The sequence below is a fragment of the Engraulis encrasicolus genome, chromosome 13 (assembly GCF_034702125.1).
Source record: "Engraulis encrasicolus isolate BLACKSEA-1 chromosome 13, IST_EnEncr_1.0, whole genome shotgun sequence".
Classification (NCBI taxonomy): Eukaryota; Metazoa; Chordata; class Actinopteri; order Clupeiformes; family Engraulidae; genus Engraulis; species Engraulis encrasicolus.
In genome coordinates this window covers 5,026,930-5,035,581 of record NC_085869.1, presented here as the reverse complement: position 1 = coordinate 5,035,581, position 8,652 = coordinate 5,026,930, and the positions used below count along the sequence as shown (strand labels likewise).

Sequence of the window (8,652 nt, the reverse complement as noted above, 5' to 3'; positions counted from 1 at the left end):
AGCGTTGACCTTAAAAGAACTGCGCAATGCAAACAACTTCCCTTCAATCCATTCTGGACGTGTTGCAGTGGACTGGTTTTCCCTAACAAATGATCAGTGTGATACATTGGGGGATGTCATCAATCATTCACCCAATACACCTGATCTGACATTAGTCAGTGAACAGGATAAATCCATTATTCTGGTAGAAATTGGTTGTTGTTTTGACAGCTACATGGAAACGTGCTTTTCCTCCAAAATATTGAAATACCAACCATTGTGTAATGCATTAAACAACTGTGGCTATTCCTGTAAAACCATAACATTAATCTTTGGCAGTTTAGGCCATGTACATAAAATGTGTGTGCGTGGCTTACAGATCTGTAGACTCTCTAAACAACAGGCAAAAAGATTGCTCAGTATCCCGCATAATTGGGTCTCTTCATTAAGAGACGTAGGTGCCACATGTATCCTTAAGACACTCAGTGAGCAGTTTCTTTTAGTTTTGTGTGTGTGTGCGTGTGTGCGTGTGCGTGTGTGTGCGTGTGCGTGTGCGTGTGTGTGTGTGTTATTTGAAATTGGACACCAGAGCGCTCTTGTAGTGACAATGTCTATCAATTAGTGTTGAACACGAAGCTGCTGACAGCTCCTCAGGATCAGACTTCGGCCTTCAAAAGGGCCTGTGCAGAAACACACACATGTACACACGGCACTGAACATGTCTGGATATCTTTCCTACATTCGAAATAAGTTAAATTAGTGAATTGCTACATAGACATAACACATGCACACAGGCAGGCACACACAAAATCACACACACACACACACACACACACACACACACACACACACACACACACACACACACACACACACACACACACACACACACACACACACACACACACACACACACACACACACACTAACATCAGTGAATTTGGATGCAGTGTAGAAACAAGTTTTCCTGGTAGAGAAAGACAAGCAGTTTGGGACTAAGCAGAGGGCTTCAAGCGAATACATCTATTCACACATGCAGCCACGGTAATGCAGCTGCATGTAGGAACAGATGTTATTGAATTGCTGAACCCCACTCATTTCATCATACACTTCCTAAAGACTTGTTTGATTTATTGGGACATAGGTTTCTCTCCTCTCAGGAGTTAGTGTCTGAAAATAATGCTGACTCACAAAGAGCAAGGAGGAGGACAAGGCAGTATATCCTGATAGGCGTAGCTATAGCTTACACTCTCACCAGTTAGCTGTTGTCATATCTACAGCCCCCATGCACAAAGCTATGAGCCATTAGCCAAGGCCAAACCAAGTGCACTATGTTGTGTTGTGTTGTGCTCCCTTTCCTCATTTTCAAAGTTGACTTACCAAGACGTTTTTACATAAAGTAGCCAAATAGCAAGGCCCTGTCCCTGGTCTTTTATTAGGTTTGTAAAGAACGTAGTATTTGTACTAAGTCAAAGTAAGTATAAGTAGTAGTAAGTAGTAAGTATAATAATCAAAACAGCTCAAATTGATGATCCGAGGTGTAGGTTTTGTACTAGTACCTGTTTGTAATGACGCAGTTCATCTCAACCATTATCAAGTGTCAGCAGTAGTTGTGACCAGGCCATGGTATTCAACGACCCTCCTCCCTTGCTCCTTGTTTTTTTACATTTCTGAAAATAGGGGCCCACGAGGGTGTGGGGCCCACCGATGAATCAGTTCTGCACCACTAATTATGAGGGGCCCCTTTAAGCCAGAAGTGCCCGGGTCATATTTCTCCCCCAGACCAGCCCTGTCACCTGCTCTGTTCATGGGCGGATATTTATCTCTCCCTGTCTTGCTGGGGCGAGAATTCCCTAACTAAAGCTGCCCCCTGACTGCTTTTTTGTGGTGCTCATCATGGAAATAGGGGGCGCTCCTCCCAACAGAGCCATTCTACCAAATTCATAGTTGCCGACAAATAAGTTTCATTCCGCTCTCCTTTTGTGTTTATTGACTAAAATGGCTATGACAGAAAGAAGAGTTATGCAGGACTCTGAATATTGAAGTGCCACATAAATACCGTCTCTCCTTGAATAATTTCCAGGTCCCAGGTCATTTCCACAGAAAAGGAGAGATTAGTACAACTATAAACAGCACACCAGCAGAGGACAATTTATAATGCTGCATACTGTTTACAACTATAAAACCAGGTGCCTGAAGTAGATGGCATATTCATTAAATATGGCTAGACGGGTATTAGCCTCAGGATATTACCTGCCTGAAGCTTAGCAGCATCAAGGACATAGCCTACAATATTGGGTCTATTGCAAAAGTTAGATATTATACTGTACTTCTTCATTCTTGTTATTTAGTTATGTGCTCAGTTACCTTGTTTTTTGTGATAAGGAGAGGGAAACCTAGTTGTTTAACTTTCTATATTATTGACAGTTTACAATGAAATGTATTATAATAATAATTAATAACAAATAAATGTCTAAATCCTATAAACTGTCAAAAATGAGAAAAAGGTAGATATTTTCAGATGAACTACAATGAATCCCTGGTCAATTGACAACCTTTGGGACTTGTTTTCAGGGGACGATACCCCAATAATTGGATGTTTTCAGGGGCTCAAACATGTCTCTGGGCGTGTGCGCCTGACATAGTGTGTCGGTTCAAGCTCACCTATGACCCCCTGAGCAGCTCCACCAGACGGGACCAAGGTCAAGAGGTCAAGTCCACCAGGTCCAGGTGTGTTGAGGGCAGGGTACCCCAATAATTGAGTATTTCTCTGGGCCATCGTACGGTACATGACATCTGCTGTGTGTTGTGTCCTGTGTTCATTGTTCAATGTCAGGTTCAAGTTCACCTATGACCCCCTGAATCGCTGCCCCAGACAGATGGGGGTTGGGGTAGCAGAGGCCAAGACGCCAAGTCTCTGTGGACGACCAGGACATGATGCGGTCATCAGTCCAGAGGCCAATACGTCAAGTCTCTGTGGACGACCAGGACATGATGCGGTCATCAGTCTCTGTGGAAGGCCAGGACATGATGTGGTCATCAGTTTCTGTGGACGACCAGGACATGATATGGACATCAAGTCTCTGTGGACGACCAGGACATGATGTGGTCATCAGTCTCTGTGGAAGGCCAGGACATGATATGGTCATCAGTCTCTGTGGACGACCAGGACATGATGTGGTCATCAGTCTCTGTGGAAGGCCAGGACATGATATGGTCATCAGTCTCTGAATGATGATACAGTATGTCTGACTTGAGAACGCATTTACTGTTTACAGGCAGATTTCAAACTGGGAAGACTGATGATGGGCTAGACCCGAAACATTTGTCCCTTGTCTGTCGGTTTTATTTACTCTTTTTGATTTTGTTTAATACAGTTTTTGATTTTGCATTCAGCTCCAGTGTGCGACTCCTTTCCTCCTTTTCATTATACTGCTCTTGGAATTACGCACCGAGCGAAACGCTCAGGATAAGATATTGGCGCGGACGCCACCCCACCATTACTATTCTGTTTACAGGCAGACCAGAAGGGTGCCCGTGCCTGTTCCCGCGCCAGTTACGTTTTGAACTAAAGTACTTACGTAGAAACCTTCCATCTTCATACCGGGCTCTGAACTTTTCCGTATGTGACCATTTGTTACTCTGATGACATCCATATTGTTGTCACAGTTCACAGAAAAAAACTATGTATCTTTTGGTTCGCATCGCGATCCATCTTTTGTTTCCTGAGTGCTCAGAATTGTGGTGTGAACACGTCGTACCGCTCAAGATTAGGTTCGGGAATGGGCACTGGCTCAGATTTCTGTCAGCCTACTGTGATTTACTAATGCAATGCCAGTTTAATCAACTTTATGTTTTTAGTTGGTGGATCCTGTTTGATCAACACAAAAACACCAACGCAGTGATGTGCATTTTACAAGGGAAGTACCTGGTATTGATCACATCCATCATTGTCACCTACCTCTACACCGATTGGACTGTGTGTATAGGGGTAGAACAGGTGCCAGGTTAGGACTCAAATCAATTGAAAGCCTTAGGGGTTTGTTTTTCGGGGGGAGTGTACCCCGATAATTGGTTGTTTTCAGGGGCTCACCTAGCCTGATAAACCAGCCTAAATGTATTGGATGTCTTTATTTAGTCTGGCTCCGATGAATGGATAAAACGGAACATTGTTGATGAGCACAACCCGTTGTCTTTCAAACCATGTCTGTGCTAATAGGCCAACGCTCTGACCAATCAGCGCAACTGACTGTGACGTAGTAAGCGCGACAGACAGCTGTGGTGGAGAGGGGACTGTAAACAAGGGAAGTAGTGAAGCTGTGAGCTGGACCGTGGATAACTTTAACGTTTTGAGATGGAGTCGGACTTTAGTTGTCGCTTTTGCCAAAAAGACATGCGAGTTGCCGGTGTACTACAACACTATACAAAACTGTTCCAAAGTTCAACTTCAGCTTTGTCGGTTTCAGCGAACGTCTCGCATGCATCGAGGAAGCCCACGGTGTTAAACATACTTGAAAGAGATCTTCCTGTATTTATAGGCCGTCAGGTCACCTCAATTTTCGTTCATTCTCGCTCCACAGCATCCGAACACGATGCCCATAAGATGATGAACTGACCAAAGCTATTGTAGCGAGTCTGGGGGGTTACTTAAGTTGTGTACGCATCGGTTCTATGATTCTGTTCTATGGTTTGGTGGGTGCGACGAGGCACTGTTGGGGTTCGAATAAGGGGAGCGGGGAGTTCTCTCTGTTTACTGTGAGAGATCTACGTAGCAGCTGTGCTACAGTTGGGTTACTGGTAAGCAGTGTAGCCCTACTTGTTCATTATTTTTATGTGGCGTGGCTGTGGCCAACTGTCTCCATTAAACGGACACTTCTGTCTACATCCTGTGTGTTCCCTGGCTACCAAACGCTACACTATGTTTCACTTCAGAGAGGTTCGGATCGTGAAAACATCCAAGGGTAGGCCTATAGACGTTTACAGAAGGAATATTTTCCTTAGCTGAATGAGACACGATACACCACGTGACCGCGCTAAACCAATCACGTTGCCGATTTGGACAGCTATCAGTCCTCTTGCGTTCCACAAATTGTACTAAACTAAGGTTTTTAAAATATATATCTCTCTAAGGAAGACAGATTGATTCTTAACAGTTAAGAACGACCGTGATTAATTTCTATCTTGAAGAACAATAATGCATGAGGGTGCCAAAGGCAAAGACATGAGCCCAAATAGAAATAGGCCTACAATATCAATAATATCCAAGATCAATAATGATCGTTCATATAGGCTATACAAAGTGGTCCAACTGTTAAACTGTGCTTCAAAAGGCAATGCAAGTTACCTTTCATGATATATACATTTAAAAAAAAATAATAATAAATGGAAACAATTCCAATTTTCAGTGATATTCATGCATTTAAAGTGGGATAAATGGATCCTAACATTATCAAACACAAGCAGGTAATTGGAGTGCTTCTGGGTCTTCACCTTTTTTCCTTGGTGTTCATCAGTGTAGGGGCTGTCAAACTTGGTCCAGGAAGACAGATGCTGAGGCATTGTAGCCAAATAAAGTTAAAAAAAAAAATGCAACCTTGAGTGCCTCGGCATCCGTCTTCCTGGATTCCTAACAGTGCTTCATTTATAACAAAACAATAATGCAAGTGGTGGTAGATCCCTTTTTAATCAATAATGGAAGCCATTATAATTATCAATATAATGAATATGCAGTTATTCATGTGGTAATTTATCCATTACTAGATACACAACTCATACAAACAGTCATAAGTATATGCTTCAATAGACTGGCCTAACTGCATGGTTGTACCTAAACAGGAGGACTAGGGCATCGGTCTACAACCCCTTGGTGGCAAGGAAGATGGAGGCAAGGCAAACAATTACAGGCTGCCCTTTTAATGTATGCCATTGAAATGTTGACAAAATTATCCATTGTTGGCTCCTTAGTGGCACCTAGAATCCAGCTGACTAAATTATTAAGTACAAGAGGAACAGCTGTTTGTGCTTCACTGAACGTCTGTAGTCTTCTGCAGTGGGAGGCCATGGGAACAACGTTGTCCTTTTTCAGTGTTACTATCTGTCTGGCTCATTTTGCTGGACTGTCACAATCTGTTTCCACACCTAAGGGTAACATGTCGAAGACCATATCTGTTGACAAAGTCTGAGCAGCAAACAACAATTCAGGCATTCAGTATTACAAGTGGTGGGGGTGAATAACACAAGATGCCGGCGGTCATGTCGGAGTCTCCTCTTCAATGTATCCTGTCAATAACAACAAATCAAACAGAAAAATTCATGAGTCATGAATACCGGCAAAGGGGGGCTTGATATTGTAGTTTCTTAACATGGTGGGCAGTGTGGCATAATGATTAGTGAGGTGGTCTTAAGATCAGACTAGGGTTGCTGACTCAAATCTCTGACCACTGCATACACCTCCATCCATGCCTAAAGTGCCCTTGAGCAAAGCATATATCCCAACATTGCTTTAAGGAAGGTAAACTATACTCTTTAAATTACTGTAAGCATTACTGTAGCATCACACTGCCATAAGACTTCTGCCTTCCTACTACAAAATAATACAGGTGGCAAGATGAATGGTCACACACATGTATGAAATTTGCCTTAATTTCGACAAATAATAAATTGCCTTGCAAACACCTGTAGCTTGAAACAGACAACTCCACTTGACTGAACCAGGCCAATATGTATTCCTCAATTTGTCTCATTACTTAGAAAATAATATATTATAAAGTACATGTGTGTTGGGCACACCCTTGCATGTGTATTTGTGTGAAGTTAAGATATGACTTACTGTTGATTCTCTGCTCTGGCAGGATCCCTCAAAACCTGGTATTCCGTGGGTAGCAACTTTTGGGTAACTGCACCTCGAGATCCACACAGTCAATGTCCTTGATATGAAGGTCCTGTGTAGGTCCTTTACTTCAGGAGCTTGCACAAAAGAAAAAAAAAGAATGTAGCTGGCAGACAAACAGTAGCCTATATTTTCGCTGGTGAACTGGTACAGTTGCATATTGTTAAGATCAAGCAAACAGACATGATCCTCATTAACATTCACACTACCTATTACAATCAGTGTGTTAACTTGTGACAACAGATTGTAGGCCTAATAGACTGCTGGATATTGTTAACACAGACCCCCCTCAATAACTCAGATGGGGTGGGGAACAGTCCTTAACTCAAACACAACATTTGGCTATGGTAAAGTACAACCAAGACATCTTTCCACAGATGATAGAACTAGCTTACCTGTCTGTGTGTCTTTGATGAAACCTTTTTGTCTGTCAGATGTGTTCTCCTAGCTTGCCAAAACAATACCTGAAGGCCTTCCCTTTGTCACGTTTCCCCCTGTGGAAAATCAGTACGTTATTCTTCAATCACAAAGCAATTAAGTCCATATAAACTAGCTTCTTAGTGTTATTTCCACATCAACGGAACAATTAATTCAACATAATTGAGCAAGTGCGTTGTGAGAGATCATCGTGGGGCTCGATTGACGGGATGGTTTCTCGGAATGCTCACCGCACTGAAGTGTTTGAGAATACAATCACGCACAAGAATGAGTCTCAGAAGTGTTTTCGTTGGTTTACTCGATGTATTAACTGTCTGAATACACGGTATCAGCGTGATTCTAGTGTAGATCACTCCACCGGTATGGCACCATTAGCTCCATAACATCGATGTTATTTTAGTGCGACGCCATGCTGGTCTCGTCGAAGTGCAGTGTACTAATTTCCAAAGTGTAAAATTTAACTTAAGACGCAGCATGTGTATCCTCTAGCCGCCGCACACAGCCGTTTATCTGTCATTCCCAGTCAATCAGCCCCACGTTCATCTCACACAACGTCCATGTAAACTTCAATCTTACGACCACAGACTTTGTTTAGATAGTCAACATTAAAGACTGTAAACTGAGATTAAAAAGGGAGACGTCCGGGGCGACAGTCCATCTGTTACAATGGCAACAGGGTGAAGCGTTTACCAAATCATTACCGTCATCTTTTAGGAATATACTTTACACACACCCTGACGTTGTTAAGAGCATGCCACTTACCATTATATGAGGTGAACCTCGTCCACTCCGAGGACCTTGTCTTGGAAGACAACACGTCGCGTTCAGCAAAAGCCATGCCTCCTGACTGCTCCGAAGACCAACTGGCACTGACGACATATTTTTATGTTTGCTGGGTTATCGACGCCCAGTTGCATGGCAGTGAGTCCAAAATTGCTCGCCTCCTTCGCCTGGTCTACCATTAGGGCTAACAAGGGCGAGACGACTACCGGTACTACCATCGGGTTTTCAAAGAGCCCCATCATTTCGGCTACCAGTGGAGTTAACTGGTAGATAAGACTTTTGCCATAGCCTGTCGGTAACACGGCAAAAACGTCCTTCTTAAAAATGAATGAACGTAGAGCCTCCTCTTGCTCACGTTTTAACGAAAACCCCAAGTCTAATTCTTCCAAAACCGATGCCAATGCAGAATCAAACGAGCGCTGTTCCATTGCCTCCGCCATCTTTCTTGTGCTTTCTCCACTGCCCAGCGTCTCACTGCTATGTCGTCACTCCCTCAAAACCCCGCCCCAGAACCCTCTGCCCCGCCCGCGTTGATTCAAAACACATCTCTGCGTTGTGATTGG

At 43.3% G+C, this 8,652-nt stretch overlaps 1 long non-coding RNA gene across 2 annotated transcripts; it reads right to left on the bottom strand.

Annotated features, from left to right (window-relative positions):
* Positions 1-5,370: 5,370 nt before the first annotated feature.
* On the bottom strand, positions 5,371-8,379 carry LOC134461504 (uncharacterized). 2 transcript variants are annotated; one of them, XR_010037307.1, is made up of 4 exons: positions 8,069-8,379; positions 7,264-7,362; positions 6,809-6,945; positions 5,371-6,258 (listed from the first exon to the last, which is right to left on the bottom strand). It is a non-coding gene; the product is annotated as an uncharacterized LOC134461504 (long non-coding RNA). The 2 variants fall into 2 exon arrangements; XR_010037306.1 differs by lacking the exon at positions 8,069-8,379 and having other exon boundaries at positions 7,264-7,502.
* Between the last annotated feature and the right edge of the window lie 273 nt (positions 8,380-8,652).